This window comes from Crotalus tigris, unplaced genomic scaffold (assembly GCF_016545835.1).
Source record: "Crotalus tigris isolate CLP2741 ecotype Arizona unplaced genomic scaffold, ASM1654583v1 scf7180000017536.10889498, whole genome shotgun sequence".
Lineage (NCBI taxonomy): Eukaryota > Metazoa > Chordata > Lepidosauria > Squamata > Viperidae > Crotalus > Crotalus tigris.
This window is the reverse complement of record NW_024096460.1, coordinates 10,092,501-10,109,737: the sequence shown is the minus strand read 5'-3', so window position 1 is coordinate 10,109,737 and position 17,237 is coordinate 10,092,501.

The following is a 17,237-nucleotide window of genomic DNA, read 5'->3' as shown; positions in this document are numbered from 1 at the left end:
AAATAGGTGGTAAGACAATAGGGGAACTCAGGCACCACACAGGTTAGGTAGAAAGGAAACACAGGGCCACCCACAAAGGACTCAAATGTTTATACACCAATGCACAGAGTATGAACAGCAAACAGGGTGAACTAGAAATTCAGGTTAACGATGGCAGATACGATATTGTTGCCATTACGGAAACATGGTGGGATGAAACTCACACATGGAACACACAGCTAGAGGGATTTAAATTATTTAAAAGAAACAGACCAAATAAAAGAGGAGGGTGGAGTTGCTCTCTATATAAGAAATAACTACATCTCCACAGAAATAGAGTACAACAATGATAAAAACTGTCTTGAATGCATTTGGGTCAATATAAAAGGGGGGGGGAAATGACATTGCCATAGGTGTATACTACAGACAACCCAACCAAACAGAGGAAATAGATGAACTTTTTGCTAGTCAGCTAACTAAGGTATGTAGGAAGCACATCACAATAGTAATGGGGGACTTTAACGACCCTGACATCAACTGGGAGACAAACTCCGCACCAAGTGGAAGATCAAACAGGTTCCTGGCAAACCTAGCAGACAATTTTGTCTCCCAAAAAGTAGAGAAGGGAACTAGGGGATTAGCCATTTTGGATCTAATTCTCACTAACAGAGATGAAATGATAGACGGTGTTGAAGCCATAGGAACCCTGGAAGGAAGTGATCATGCAATATTTGAATTCAACATTATAGAAGCACAAGCACTAGAACACAGTCAAACTAGAGTCTTGGACTTCAAGAGAGCTAATTTCAATAAACTTAGAGAGGGCTTGGGAAGGATTCCATGGATGAGAATCCTCAAGGGGAAAACAACTCAAGAAGCTTGGGAAATTTTGAAAATGAGATAATAAAAGCCCAGTCTAGCACAATACCAACAAAGAGGAAAAATAACAGCTCTCAAAAGAAACCAGCATGGCTGCATAAAGAACTCTCTGACAAATTGAAAGATAAAAAGGACAAGTACAGAAAGTGGAAAGAGGGGAACATAACTAAGTCAGAATATCAGCAAATAGCCCGAGCCTGCAAAGATGAAGTGAAGAAAGCCAAGGCTAAAAATGAACTAAGGCTTGCGACCAAAGTCAAAAATAACAAAAAAAGCTTCTTTCAACATGTAAAAAACAAGAAAAAAGTGAAGGAAATGATTGGTCCATTAGTGGGTGGAAGTGGCAAGAAGGTGACAAGCAACAGGGAGAAAGCAGAACGATTTAACTCATTTTTTGCATCTGTCTTTACACAAAGGGAAAAAACAGACCAACCTATCAAAAATAGTGCCATAAAAAACAAAACAGAAACACAAGTTAAGATAGGCAAGAAAATGGTTAGGGAGCAACTGTCCAGCCTAGATGAGTTCAAATCGCCAGGACCAGATGGATTACACCCCAGAGTTCTCAAGGAACTGGCAGATGTGATATCGGAGCCAATGAACTATATTTTTCAAAGATCCTGGAACACAGGGGAACTACCAGAGGACTGGAAAAGAGCTGATGTAGTTCCCATCCTCAAAAAAGGAAAAAAAAATGGATCAGGAAATTACAGACCTATCAGCCTGACCTCAATACCTGGGAAGATCCTGGAAAAGATAATCAAACAACGAATCAACGAACACCTAGAGGCAAACAAAGTCATTACTAAAAGCCAACATGTGTTTGTCAAAAATAGATCATGCCAGACAAATCTTATTGCATTCTTTGACCAAGTGACAAAATTAGTGGATCAGAGGAATGCTGTGGACATAATTTACTTGGACTTCAGTAAGGCATTTGATAAAGTAGATCACAACCTACTACTTGACAAGATAGAAAAATGTGGGGTAGACAGAACCACCACCAGATGGATCCGTAGCTGGCTGACCGGCCGTACTCAGCGAGTGGTCCTCAATGGAACTGCATCTATATGGAGGGAAGTGTGTAGTGGGGTGCCCCAGGGGTCTGTTCTGGGCCCAGTACTCTTCAACATCTTCATCAACGATTTGGATGAAGGGATAGATGGGGAACTCATCAAATTTGCAGATGACACCAAGCTGGCAGGAATAGCCAACACTCCAGAAGACAGGCTTCAGGTACAGAAGGATCTGGACAGACTTGAACACTGGGCACTAACTAACAAAATGAAATTCAATGGTGAAAAAAGCAAGGTTCTACATTTAGGCAAGAAAAACCAAATGCACAAGTACAGCATAGGTGGCACCATGCTCAATAGTAGTAACTGTGAGAGGGACCTCGGAGTCCTAGTAGACAATCACCTAAATATGAGCCAGCAGTGTGCGGCAGCTGCCAAAAAGGCCAACACAGTACTAGGCTGCATTAACAGAGGGATAGAATCAAGATCACGCGAAGTATTAATACCACTCTTCAATGCCTTGGTAAGGCCACACTTGGAATACTGCATCCAGTTTTGGTCACCACGATGTAAAAAAGATGTTGAGACTCTAGAAAGAGTACAGAGAAGAGCAACAAAGATGATTAGGGGACTGGAGGCTAAAACATATAAGGAACGGTTGCGAGAATTGGGTATGTCTAGTTTAACGAAGAGAAGGACAAGGGGGGACATGATAGCAGTATTCCAATATCTCAGGGGCTGCCATAAAGAAGAGGGAATTAAGCTATTTTCCAAAGCACCTGAAGGCAGGACAAGAAGCAACGGGTGGAAACTAATCAAGGAGAGAAGCAACCTAGAACTAAGGAGAAACTTCCTGACAGTGAGAACAATTAATCAGTGGAACAGCTTGCCTCCAGAAGCAGTAAATGCTCCAACACTGGAAGTTTTTAAGAAGAGACTGGACAGCCATTTGTCCGAAATGGTGTAGGGTTTCCTGCCCGAGCAGGGGGTTGGACTAGATGACCTCCAAGGTCCCTTCCAACTTTACTATTATTATTATTATTATTATTATTATTATTATTATTATTATTATTATTATTATTATTATTATTATCACAATTGGCCAATAAAGAATTCTATTCTATTCTATTCTATTCTATTCTATTCTATTCTATTCTATTCTATTCTATTCTATTCTATTCTACTCTACTCTACTCTATATATACTCTACTCTATTCTACTCTATTTAAACTTCTGAAGCTAGAAATGCTAAAGACCAGAATAAAAATTTCTACTTGATGACAATTAACATATTAATTGACTTTGTAGCAATCACTGAAAAAAAGGTAGTACATACAATGTAGTACGTGCAATGTTATAAAATGTGTCCAACCCCATGACAATTTGGCTTTCCATGACATCATGACTCCAACCAAGAAAGTCTCCAAGAATACAGTAATTAAAGCTCAGAAATGTGGCAACCAAATTTCTCTTACATTAGTCTACCCAGGGTCTGTGATCCCAAGGAAGTTCCTTAATCTCAATTGTGAATCTCTAGTCCAGGGGTCTTCAAACTTGGCCCTTTTAGGACTTGTGGACTTCAACTCCCAGAATTCCTCAGCCAGCATGTCTGGCTGAGGAATTCTGGGAGTTGGAAGTCCACAAGTCCTAAAAGGACCAAGTTTGAAGATCCCTGGTCTAGACAGTAAATGTTCTTTGCTTAAGAACGATCAATTCAGCACTAAAAGGTGGACAGCTCCTTAGACTCTCTCTAAACTTAAGCGCAGAGAACAGCCAGCTGATTTCAAACTAGTGAAAGGAGATATTAGAACTGAATTTTCTTTTTAAAAAGTTAATATACATTTTCCAGGAATTTTAAAAAGCTACTGTACATAACAAACTTTAGAAAATGTTCACTATGAAAAAAAAATGCTAACCCTTTCCTTCCTTCCTTCTTTCCTTCTTTTCTTCTTTCTTTCCTTCCTTCCTTCCTTCCTTCCTTCCTTCCTTCCTTCCTTCCTTCCTTCCTTCCTTCCTACCTTCCTTCTTTCTTTCCTTCCTTCCTTCTTTCCTGCCTTCCTTCTTTCCTTCCTTCCTTCCTTCCTTCCTTCCTTCCTTCCCTTCGTCTCTCCCTCCCTCCCTCCCTCCCTTTTTATATTCTGAAGTTTATTATATTTCAGTTTTGATTGTGAGATAGGTTCTGATGAGCTGAGTTTAAATTTAGTGATATACACACAGAAAGACACCCAGCAGACATCCATATGTGCATAGAGATATACAATTATAAACATATCCTTAAATTCAAGGAAAGTGGATATACGCAAAGTGGGGGAAAAAAAAAACAGGAGATGAACCTTTGGAAGGAATTATTCCTTGCAGTTTATCCTCCCTCATCTGTACTGAAAGAATAATTTAGGACTAGAAGACTCTTTAAGGGGGGGGGAATGAAATAAATGTTTTCAACTTCTCAAAGATCACTGTAATTAAATGAACAAAGGCTTTCTGCCAAGCCAGACATACCACTGGGAAGCTGTTTTGATACTTCTTAAAAACTCCTTTGTCATTTATAGCCCTCAAACTTAATGCATTTGAAATGGGGTACAACTTCTCTGCTTGCCAGCTGGAAGAATAGACAAGGGTGTGGGGGGGGGGAGGGAATAGAAAGGGACAAGATGGAGAGACGAAAGATTTTCCTTATTTCTTTGTAAGGGGGGGGAGGGAAGGGAAGAGAGGGAAAGGACCCCCCCCACCCCTCACTGTGCAGATGGAGAGATCTGCCTTAATGCCTCAGACGGCAATTAAGAATGGGATGTGTGTGGGGGGAAAAAAATAGCCCTGCATTAATATTGTATATGGAACAGCTGAAGGTCTAGAGTACACTTTGCTCAACACAGCCTCTCAGCAGATGGAACAACAAGAGGCAAAAGGGAAGGGAGGGAGGGGAAAAGCCCATTTAATAACCCCCTTCTCTCCGAGGTTTGTACAATCATCCCTGAGGAATAAAAAGTTCTTTGTCTACAAGAAATTTACAGTTGGAAGTCGATCTTTTGTTTAAAGTCTGATCGGTCCCAATTCTCTCCCCCCCCCCTCTCCCAGCTTCAAACCTGGCAACTTGTGAGTTCGAATTATTTTTCTATCGCTACTTAGTTCCTATGATGTCATAGGCCACCTCTCTTGTCCAATCGACATTTGTCTTTATGAGGCCTGTTCAAAACGATGGCTGTGAATGGATGAAAAATTCAGGCTGCGGTGCTACAAGGGGGGAAGGAAGGAAGGAAGGAAGGAAGGAAGGAAGGAAGGAAGGAAGGAAGGAAGGAAGGAAGGAAGGAGAGATAGGGAAAAGAAAAAGGGGGGAGAAAGGGAAGGGAAAAAAGGAAGGAAGAAAAGACGATCTTGAAAGGGAAAGGAGGAAAGGAAGGAAGAAAGGAGTGATAGGGAAAAGAAAGAAAGGGAGGGAGAGAGAGGGAAGAAAGAAAAAAGGGAGGAAGGAAAGAAGATCTTGATAAGGAAAGAAAGAAGGAAGGAAGGAGATATAGGGAAAAGAAGGAAAGAGAGAGAGAGAGAGGGAAGAAAGAAAAAGGAAGGAAATAAGATCTTGATAAGGAAAGAAGGAAGGAAGGAGAGGGAAAAGAAAAAAGGGAGAGAGAGGGGGAAAGAAAGAAAAAAGGAAGGAAGGAAAGAAGATCTTGATAAGGAAGGAAGGAGAGATAGGGAAAAGAAGGAAAGGGAGGGAGAAAGAAAAAGGAAGGAAATAAGATCTTGATAAGGAAAGAAGGAAGGAAGGAAAGATAATGAAAAGAAGGAAAGGGAGAAAGGGAAGGATGGAAGGAAGGAGAGATAGGGAAAAGAAAGAAAAGGAGAGAGGGAAGAAAGAAAAAGGAAGAAAGAAAAGAAGATCTTGATAAGGAAGGAAGGAAGAAAGGAAGGAGAGATAGGGAAAAGAAAGAAAGGGAGAGAGAGGGGGAAGAAAGAAAAAGGAAGGAAATAAGATCTTGACAAGGAAAGAAGGAAGGAAGGAAGGAGAGATAGGGAAAAAGGAAAGGGAAGAAGAGAAGAAGGAAGGAAGGAAGGAAGGAAGGAAGGAAGGTTTTTGTTGCATTTACACAGATATAACAAACAGAGCATAAATGAAAGCAAATATAATTTCATCCATTGGAAGTTGCGAGGCGAAAATACATTCACATTCCGACCGTTCGTTTCCTTCCTAAACACTTAACTTTATACAGTCAAAGCATCCCAATTTTGCAGGCAGCATTGTTTTCAAAGAATGATACTCCCCTCTATAAAAGATGTTTATGCAATATGGATTTTAGGCTGCCTTTAAAATAATCACCTGTGGAAATTTCACCCTTCCTCCAGAATGCCTCCCCTCCCACCACCCCAGTCAAACAAATGAACAGATAAACAAACTTTTGATTTTATTTCCATTCCCTTGGCTAATTGTCAATTTTTTTTGACCCACACGCCCAGAGAGATTATACACACACACACAGACACACACACACACACACACACAGAGAGAGAGAGAGAGAGAGAGAGAGAGAGAGAGAGACACATCCCCAACCCAACAACTCCAAGCCTCAAAGTTCGAGAGGCCCAGTGATCAAACGCTACTCTTGTTGTTTGGTTGTGAAACTGCCCGTGTTTGCTTGTGAGGCCGACAGCAACACAAATAAGTCATAGTGATAGCCAAGAAAGTTAACAGAATTATTTCACGACTAACCCAACAAAGAAACAAACGAACAAATAAGTAACGCACCTAGGAATGTTCCACACAGCTTCATTCTTGCTTGCTTTGTGTGTGTGTGTGTGTGTGTGTGTGTGATTTGGTTTTTTTTGTTGTTGTTTTGTTTTGCTCCTGAGGTGCAATAATCATGAAAGAAAATCAAGTGCCACAGATCAAGTCACACAGCAGACTTCATTGGGAGAAAAAAGTTTCAGAGGGAGCAAAAACTTATGCACTTGCCCCCCCCCCCCCAAAAGGAGGGCAGGGCAGCCAATAGGAACCGCTCAAGCTGTTCATTGCAAATTAAGGCAGCTGGGCTGAGCCACCAATCAGGGACTGGGCAGTTCCTGGATCTCCATAAGGCAACTTCAAGAGACAATAAGATTTTGTTGAATGAAAGAGAACAAGGGAAGGGGGGCTGGCCTTGGGAACCAGCAGCAGGCAGCAGCAGCAGCAGCTTTCTGGCTAACTTCTGCACTTCAGAAAACTGCTTGGGCTAATGTTTTCAGTTAACAGGTCTTGTAGTAAAGTTTGGCCCAAAACTATTTTTATCTCTCACTCTCTCTCTTTCTCTCTATCACCAGAGATAGATGGTTGATTGATCGATCGATCAATTTTTTCGCTACCTCTCTGTCTCTATTTCTCTATCACAAGATTATCTATCTATCTATCTATCTATCTATCTATCTATCTATCTATCTATCTATGTATCATCCATCCATCCACAGGATGTCTCTCTCTCTCTCTATCACCAGAGATCAATCTATCTGTCCATCCATCCATCCACCCATCCATAGGATCACTCTATCATCGATCATCTCTCTCTCTTTCTCATCTATCTATCTATCTATCTATCTATCTATCTATCTATCTATCTATCTATCTATCTATCTATCTCTATCATCTATCTCTATTATCTCTATCATCTATCATCTATTTCTATAATCTATCTATTTATATCTATCATCTATCTATTATCTATTTATATCATATATCATCTATCTATTATCTATTTATATCATTTATCATCTATGTCATCTATCTATTATCTAGATCATCTATCTATTATATATTTCTATCTATCTATTATCTATATCTATCATCTATCTATCTATCTATCTATCTATCTATCTATCTATCTATCTATCTATCTATCTATCTATCTATCTATCTATCTATCTATTTACCTACCTACCTACCTATTATCTATATCTATCATCTATCATCGCTATTATCTATTTCTATCATCTATCTATGTATCTATGTCTATCTATCTATCTATCTATCTATCTATCTATCTATCTATCTATCTATCTATCTATCTATCTACTATCCCTCCACAAGAACTCTCTCAATCTCTCACTATCACCAGATCTCTTTCTCTCCCTCTCATCTATTATTCAAGAAGAGACTGGACAGCCATTTGTCTGAAATAGTATAGGGTTTCCTGCCTGAGCAGGGGGTTGGACTAGATGACCTCCAAGGTCCCTTCCAACTTTATTATTATTATTATTATTATTATCTATCATCTATTTATCTATCTATCCACAGGATCGATCTCTCTCTCTCTCTCTCCTTGAAAGAATTAAGAATTTCAGTACAAAAGAAACTCTTTTTCCTTCTATATCTTCTTCTTGGAAAGCTTGAGGAGTTCTCTATTTTTTTTTTCTGGCCATTTATCAGGTGACATTAAAGTTGGGTGACCCTGAATGAGGTTCTGTTACACCTTCTAATATTTGAAGCATCCCTTGGTCTCCAGGCTTCCCAGCCAGAAGCCCTGGGGGGTGGGATAGGAGGAATTTGATGTCTCAGAGCAGGAGACTGCAAACTCTATGGCCACTATAAAGGACAGGATGTTCATTCCCACATGCCACTTGACCACTTATGACTAACTATGTGCAACAGCACTCTAGGCGACATTTTAGTGTCTCATTGAAGTTGCTACTCCTTTGACACAAATCCCAAAGCAAATATTTATTTATTAGATTTTTGTCCCACCTTTATTACTTTAGAAGTAACTCAAGACAGTGTATGTACATAATATTCCTTCTACCTCCTGTTTCCCCCACAATAATAACTCCGAGAGGTGAGTTGGGCTGAGAGAGACTGACTGGCTCAAGGTCATCCAGTTGGCTTTCAGGCTTAAGGTAGGACTAGAACTCACAGTCTCCTGGGGACTGGCCCAAAGTCACCCAGCCAGCTTTTATGCCTAAAGTGGAATTAGAACTCATAGTCTCCTGGGGATTGGCCCAAAGCTACCCAGTTGGTCTTCATACTGCATCCAGTTTTGGTCACCACGGTGTAAAAAAGATGTTGAGACTCTAGAAAGAGTACAGAGAAGAGCAACAAAGATGATTAGGGGACTGGAGGCTAAAACATATAAGGAATGGCTGCTGGAATTGGGTATGTCTAGTTTAATGAAGAGAAGGACGAGGGGGGACATGATAGCAGTCTTCCAGTATCTCAGGGGCTGCCCCAAAGAAGAGGGAGTCAAGCTATTCTCCAAAGCGCCTGAAGGCAGGACAAGAAGCAACGGATGGAAACTAATCACGGAGAGAAGCAACCTAGAACTAAGGAGAAACTTCCTGACAGTTAGAACAATTAACCAGTGGAACAACCGGCCTCCAGAAGCTGTGAATGCTCCAACACTGGAGGTTTTAAGAAGAGACTGGACAGCCATTTGTCTGAAGTGGTATAGGGTTTCCTGCCTGAGCAGGGGGTTGGACTAGATGGCCTCCAAAACCCCTTCCAATTTTATCATTATTATTATTATGGATCATCACACAGTCAGCCAGATGTTCAGACTGGATTTGGCATTTTGTCTACCTATCGAGTCCTTACCCAGGACCTGGGATAGGCAGATGTGGATGTTTGATGGTATTACAGATATCGTCGCAGGATGGAAGCAGTTCCTAGTAAGGCCGCCTTTTGCAATTGACTAATAGCGAATTTGTCAATGCCAATGGTGTTCAAGTGGTGCTCCAGTTGTTTTGGGATTGCACCCAAGGAGCCTATTACTATTGGTACTACCCTTGCTTGCTTTTGCCACAGTCTTTCTATTTCTATTTGTAGGTCTTTGTATTTTGTTATCTTCTCCAGTTCTTTCTCTTCTATTCTGCTGTCTCCAGGCACTGCCACGTCCACTATCCAGACTTTTTTGTCTTTCTTATCGACAATTGTTAAGTCTGGAGTGTTATGTTGCAGGTGCTTGTCTGTTTGAATTCTGAAGTCCCAGAGCAGTTTAATTTTATCATTTTCTATGACTTTCTCTATTTTATGATCCCACCAGTTTTTGCTTACAAGCAAATGATATTTTTTGCAGATCTTCCAATGCACCATTGTTGCTACTTTGTCATGCTGCTGCTTGTAGTTTTAGTCTGTGCAATCTTCTTGCAACAGCTAACCAGGTGGTGCACTGTTTCTTCAGCTTCTTTGCATAGGCAGCACTTACTGTCTTCTTCTTCTTCTTCTTCTTCTTCTTCTTCTTCTTCTTCTTCTTCTTCTTCTTCTTCTTCTTCTTCTTCTTCTTCTTCTTCTTCTTCTTCTTCTTCTTCTTCTTCTTCTTCTTCTTCTTCTTCTTCTTCTTATTATTATTATTATTTATAAGGTAGACAAGAACTCACAGTTTCCTGTGATTAGCCCAAAGTCACCCAGTTGGTTTTCATTCCAAGGGCAGGACTTGCTCCCAGTCTCCTGTATTTTTAGGCCAGGAGAACCTCTCTCTCATCCTGCTGAATGCGTGAGAATTTTTCAGAAATCTCAAGATCTCCTTCAAAGATCACTCAGTCTTAAATAAGGCTCTGCTCTGTAGCCACTTAGGTTCCACCTAAAACAAAAACGAAAGAGATGTTTGGGAAGGAATGTCACAAAGTCATTTTGCAAAAATGAGCCACTTTGTGCTGGTGGAAAGTCCCAGTTTTCATTTCCTGGTTTCTCCTGTGAAACTGAGCAGATAACAGGTGAAAGGAAAGACCCCCTTTCCCCCCCACTGAAAGTAATTTCCAGCCCTGCCAGACATTAAAGCCCTCGTACCTAATCCTACCAAGGAACGCTCTGGCCTAGAAAACAGGAAGACAGTCAAAAAACAGGTAGTCCTCAACTTACGACCACATGGGATTGTGGGATCCAGATATTTTTGGATTGCACCTAAGGTGCCTATCACTGTTGGTACAATCTTTGCTTCTTCTTTTTTTTGCCACTGTCATTCAATTTCTATTTTGCAGGTCTTTGTAATTTGTTATCTCCTCCAGTTCTTTTTCTTCTGTTCTGCTGTCTCTGCCACGTCCGCTATCCAGACTTTTCGGCCTTATCATTATTATTGTTAAAACTAAAATTCCCAATAACTCTGGAGGGCTCACAAGTAAAAGCATGAAGCAGAAGAAAAAAAAAAGAGACAGAAGTACAAGAATGTTAAAAGGTGGCAAGGATGAGAAGGATGACCAGAAAAATAAAAAAATAAAATTAAAAATAAGGATGACCAGGACCCCCCAAAATTACAATCCTTGGTTGTATAAACAGAGGCATAGAATCATAATCACATGAAGAATTAATCCCGCTTTATAAAGCAGGGCTTTTCAACCTTTTCACCCATTGTACCACTTTTAGGATATGGCAACATCCGAGTACCACCAGTCACTTAGCAAGGTGTCAAAAAATTGACCCCCCCCCAAAAAAGGAAAAAAATGATGAAGTAGAGGTAGTCCTCAACTTAAAACAGTTCACTTAGTGACTGTTCGAAGTTACAATGGCACTGAAAAAAGTGCCCCCCAAGCCTCAGCCGAGCAAGACACCTGCCTGCCCACCCAGTGGCGCTCTTCCTCCTGTCCAAGGTTTTCATTGTTGTGAGCGTTTCTGTTGAGGATTGGCAGCAGGGGTGGGGTGGGGGGTGTTTGGTTTTTATTCCCCCCGTCTGCTGAGTGGTTGCAGCAGGTTTTGGTCACTTCACATGACCCTGGGACACTATCACCGTCATAAATATGAATCAGTTGCCAAGCATCTGAATGTAAATCATAAGATCCTGGAGATGCTGCAACATTCCAGCTGATTGGTGCTTCTTCAGGACTCAGCAGAACCGCCAGGATCAGCGCCGAGCTCCAGCTGAGCCTGGCGCTGATCCTGGCGCTTCCGCTAAGCCCTGACAGCCCTGCAGCTCCAGCCATCTCTCGCTCAGGCTTGTGTGGTGCTGCTACTGATTCAGCTCATTCCCCTCCCCCGCTACCACTTTTCTAGGATGGTCGCGTACCACCTGCCAGGTGCCAATGTACCACAGGGGGTACCCATACCACTGGTTGAATAGCCCTGGATTAGGGGACTGGAGGCTAAAGCATATAAGGAACGGTTGCTGGAATTGGATATGTCTAGTTTAATGAAGAGAAGGATGAGGGGGGACATGATAGCAGGGTTCCAATATCTCAGGGGCTGCCATAAAGAAGAGGGAGTCAAGCTATTCTCCAAAGCGCCTGAAGGCAGGACAAGAAGCAACGGGTGGAAGCTAATCAAGGAGAGAAGCAACCTAGAACTAAGGAGAAACTTCCTGACAGTGAGAATAATTAACCAGTGGAACAACCTGCCTCCAGAAGCGGTGAATGCTTCAACACTGGAAGTTTTTAAGAAGAGACTGGACAGCCATTTGTCTGAAATGATATAGGGTTTCCTGCCTGAGCAGGGGGTTGGACTAGATGACCTCCAAGGTCCCTTCCAACTTTATTGTTGTTGTTGTTGTTGTTGTTGTTGTTGTTGTTAAAGTCCTAAAATGGGATAAAACTCTCTTAACTGTTTCGCTTAGCAACATAAATTTTGGGCTCAACTATGGTCCTAAGTCAAGGTTTACTTGTAACACTCACCCGAAACTCTGAAAAAAAGACTTTTATTTCTTTTTTCTTTTTGCCCTGCCCACCCAGTAACATCATAACATCCTTTCTGAGATGTCGGAGCCTCAAATGGGAAGCAAACATATCCCACTGTGTGTCTCCTGACGTATCATCCATTTGAAATCTCCTGCGTGCATGAAAAAGCATCCTTAAGCGTAGGTAGGAGGTGACCTTGGACGTCTGGTGGAGCAGGAAGCAGAAAAGAGCTACTTAGCTGCCCTCTATTAAGGCCCCAGGAGGTGGGAGAAAGCAGACGGACAAAAGTCCCCAATTGCCAGCAAAATAAGGGTTAGAGTCATTTTCCAGGCATGGTGTAAGTCACCTCTCATCTTCAGAAAGAGAAGAGAGAATAATGGCTAATTGCTTCTGCAAAAGGGGTTCCAGCGGCACGACAGATGGTGCTTCTGAATACCGTGGCTCAAATATTGCCTTTCAATTCCATTGAGAGCCACATCAGCATTGCGGTTGTCCTTGGGGGGGGGCGGGTAGGTGTAGCCAGGGTGGGCGTGGCTGGAATGGGTGTGGCCTACTGGGTGGGCGTGGCCAGCTCTACATCATTCGCGTCAAGGGTGCCTGTGGGGGCCTGGACAGGAGTGGGACAGATCTGAGGGTCTCTGGCAGAAGGGGGTGGGACCGGGGCAAGTGCCAAGGCATGGTCCACTGGAGGAGCCTGCTGAAAACCTTCCCCCAGAACCCATCAAGCTGGATATGTGAAATAGGTGAGGGCCATTTGCTGGCCACTTCCAAGCAATGGTGCATTTCTTCATTCCTCACAAAGGGTGACCCCTCCCCAGCATGCACCCAGGGGGCGGGGCTGACACGGCAGGGGCTGGTTCCTCGCTGTTTCCAGACGGCCTCGTGGAGCTAAGACTGAAAGCGTTTCAGCACTGATGGCCACCACAAAATTGTACATTGGCTCCTGGCCGGCTTGGGCCAAGGCCAAGGCAGTGGGGGCCGTTCCTTCACTGTTTCCAGGATGGCTTTGCGGGCCACATGAAATCACTTCGCGGGCCGCATCCAGCCCCCGGGCCTTGTGTTTGACATGTCTGGAATAGATTGTCCCTCTCTGGTAGGGACAGTAATAACAACCACAAGAATAACAGCAGACGAGAAGTGAAACAACTGGGAGAAACAACAAAATACAAAGACCTGCAAATAGAAATAGAAGGACTGGGGCAAAAGAAAGCAAAGGGGGTGGCACAAAGAAGAGGGAATTAAGCTATTCTCCAAGGCGACTTAAGGCAGGACAAGAAGCAACAGGTGGAAACTAACCAAGGAGAGAAACAACCTAGAACTAAGGAGAAACTTCCTGACAGTGAGAACAATTAACCAGTGGAACAACCTGCCTCCAGAAGCTGTGAATGCTCCAACACTGGAGGTTTTAAGAAGAGACTGGACAGCCATTTGTCTGAAATGGTATAGGGTTTCCTGCCTGAGCAGAGTGTTGGACTAGAAGATCTCTTCCAATTCTGTTTCTTTCAATTCAATTTCAAGCTCTCTTTCAATTCTGTTATTCTGCTATTTTGTTAGATTAATTACAGGTAGTCTTCTGTTTCAACCTATTCTCCAAAGCGCCTGAAGGCAGAACAAAAAGCAATGGATGGAAACTAATCAAGGAGAGAAGCAACCTGGAACTAAGGAGGAATTTCCTGACAGTTAGGAGAATTAATCAGTGGAACGACTTGCCTCTAGAAGTTGTGGGTGCTCCAACACTGGAGGCTTTTAAGAAGAGATTGGACAACCATTTGTCTGAAATGGTATAGGGTTGAGCAGGGGGTTAGACTAGATCAGGGCTTTTCAACCAATGGTACCGGTACAACCTGTGGTACATTGGCACCTGGCAGGTGGTACGCGACCATCCTAGAAAAGTGGTAGCGGGGGAGGGGAATGAACTGACCTGGTGGCAGCACCGCACAAGCCTGAGCGAGAGACGGCTGGAGCTGCAGGGCTGTCAGGGCTCAGCGGAAGCGCCAGGATCAGTGCCGCTTTCCAGCTGATCAATGCTTCTTCGGGGCTGTCAGGGCTCAGCGGAAGCGGCAGGATCAGTGCCAGGCTCCAGCTGGAGCTTGTTGCTGATCCTGGTGCTTCTGCTGAGCCCTGAAGAAGCACCGATCAGCTGGAATGTTGCAGCAGCTCCAGGGTCTTGTGATTTACATTCAGATGCTTGGCAACTGATTCATATTTATGACAGTCACAGTGTCCCAGGGTCATGTGAAGTGACCAAAATCTGCTGCAACCACCCAGCAGACGGGGGGAATAAAAACCAAACACCCACCCACCCACTCCCACTGCCAATCCTCAACAGAAATGCTCTCAACAATGAAAACCTCAGACAGGAGGAAGAGCGCCGCTGGGTGGGCAGGCAGGTGTCTTGCTCGGCTGTGGCTTGGGGGGCACTTTTTTCAGAGCCATTGGAACTTCAAACAGTCACTAAGCGAACTGTTGTAAGTCGAGGACTACCTGTACTTTATCACTTTTTTCCTTTTTTGGGGGGGGTCATCAAGTTTTTGACACCTTGCTAGGCGACTGGTGGTACTCGGATATTGCCATATCCTAAAAGAGGTACAATGGGTGAAAAGGTTGAAAAGCCATGCCCTATAAGGTTCCATCCAAAAAAGGTGCTGGAACTCCGTTCTTGGGCATTCTATGAAAAAAAAGGCCCGATTACAACAAACCCTGAAGAGAAATTCTTTGGCAACTGGGTTTTGACTCATTTTCTGAAAGGCTCTGAGGTATCAGAATTAGATCATGCGCAGAGACTAAATATGACCTCACTGGAATTCAGACTGCGTGATTTTTCAGACATTATCCCCAAGTATTTTTCTTTTGCCCAATTAATGACTGATCTGCACATAACAATAAAAACCTAACCGTGTGTGTGTTTTTCTTCACTTTCTCTTTAAATGGGTCTCAAGGGAAATATTAAAATGTATACGTAGTCCTCAACTTAGGACCATTTATTTAGTGATCGTTTGAAGTTCTGCATGACGGCAATGGGTTGGGCCATTGAAGCAACTTGGGTTGGGCCAGGCTAAAGAAATGAAGAAATAGGGGAGACGTGATAGCAGTGTTCCAGTTTTTGAGGGGCTGCCACAAGGCAGAGGGGGTCACATTATTCTCCAAAGCACCCGAGGGCAGGACAGGAAACAATGGTTGGAAACTGATCAAGTAGAGAAGCAACCTGGAATTAAGGAGAAACTTCCTGACAGTGAGGACGATTAACCAGTGGAACAGCTTGCCTCCAGAAATCGTGGGCGCTCCATCACTGGAGGTTTTTAAGAAGAGGCACTAGACAATCACCTGTCTGAGACAGTAGGTTCTCCTGCTTGAGCAGGGGGCTGGACTAGAAGACCTCCAAGATCCCTTCCAGATTCTATTCTATTCTATTCTATTCTATTCTATTCTATTCTATTCTATTCTATTCTATTCTATTCTATTCTATTCTATTCTATTCTATTCTATTCCATTCCATTCCATTCCATTCTGTTTACAGTGATTTCTCAGGGTGCATCTGTAGCAAAGCCAATGGGCTGGACTAGAAGACCTCCAAGGTCCCTTCCAGCTCTATTCTGTTCTGTTCTGTTCTAAACATGGTTAATACTTGAATGGGAGGCTAACTAGAATCCCAGAACCATAGGCTAGGTTTGAAAAGATTTTCCCCCTCCCCCATCAAAGAGATTGGTAATCAATTTCCATGGATCTGAAGATCTTATTATGGTTAATACAGGTATCAACCTATGACCACAACTGAGCCCAAAATTTCTGTTGTTACGCGAGACATTTGTTAACGCCCCATTTCATGACCTTTCTTGCCACAGTTGTTAAGTGAATCACTGCAGTTGTTAAGTTAGCAACCCGGTTGTTAAGTGAATCTGGCTTCCTCATTGACTTTGCTTGTCAGAAGGTCGCAAAAGGCAGTCACGTGACGCCCGGGGACACTGCAACCGTCATAAACATGAGTCATTTGACAAACATCTGAATTTTGATCGCGTGACCACAGGGAATGCTGCAACGGTCGTAATGTGTAAAGATGGTCCTAAGTCACATTTTTCAGTGCCGTTGTAACTTTGAATGTTCACTAAATGAACCGTTGTAAGTCGAGGACTAACTGTATCTGGGGCAGCATTTCTGGCCAAACTGGACCCTCAAAGAGATGCTTAGGTTGAATTATTCATCAAAGATTTTTAAACGACTTAAACAATTCTCCCTCTTCTAAATTGCAGGTCGTCCTCGACTTATGACTCCCATTTAGTGACCATTCAAAGTTACGACGGCACTGAAGACTTACAACCCGTTTGTCACACTTAACGACCATTTCGGCCTCAGTGCGGTCACATGATCAAAATTCAGGGCACTCGGCAACTGGCATGGATTTATGACAGTTGCAGCCTCCGGGGGTCATGTGACCACCCTCTGTGACCTTCCCAGCTGCCGTCTTACTTAATGACCACATGCTTCACTTAACAACTGCAGCAATTCCCTTAAGAACCAGGGCTAAAAGGGCACAACATGCAGCAAAGCTGACTTAACAACTGCTTTGTTAGCAAGGGAAATGTTGACCTCCGTTCTGGTCGTAAGTTGAGGGCTAGTTCTAGGGAGTTTCAGAGTCCTTTCCCAAGGCCTAACATTTGCCCTTCCCAGTTCCTAGAACGCATTTTTCAGAACCCAGGCCGGTCTCATTTTCTTAGTTATTCACACACACACACACACACACACACACACACACACACACACATTTTATTTTCACCTCTCTTTTCCCCTCCACGGCCAAGTTTGTTGCTGAACGTG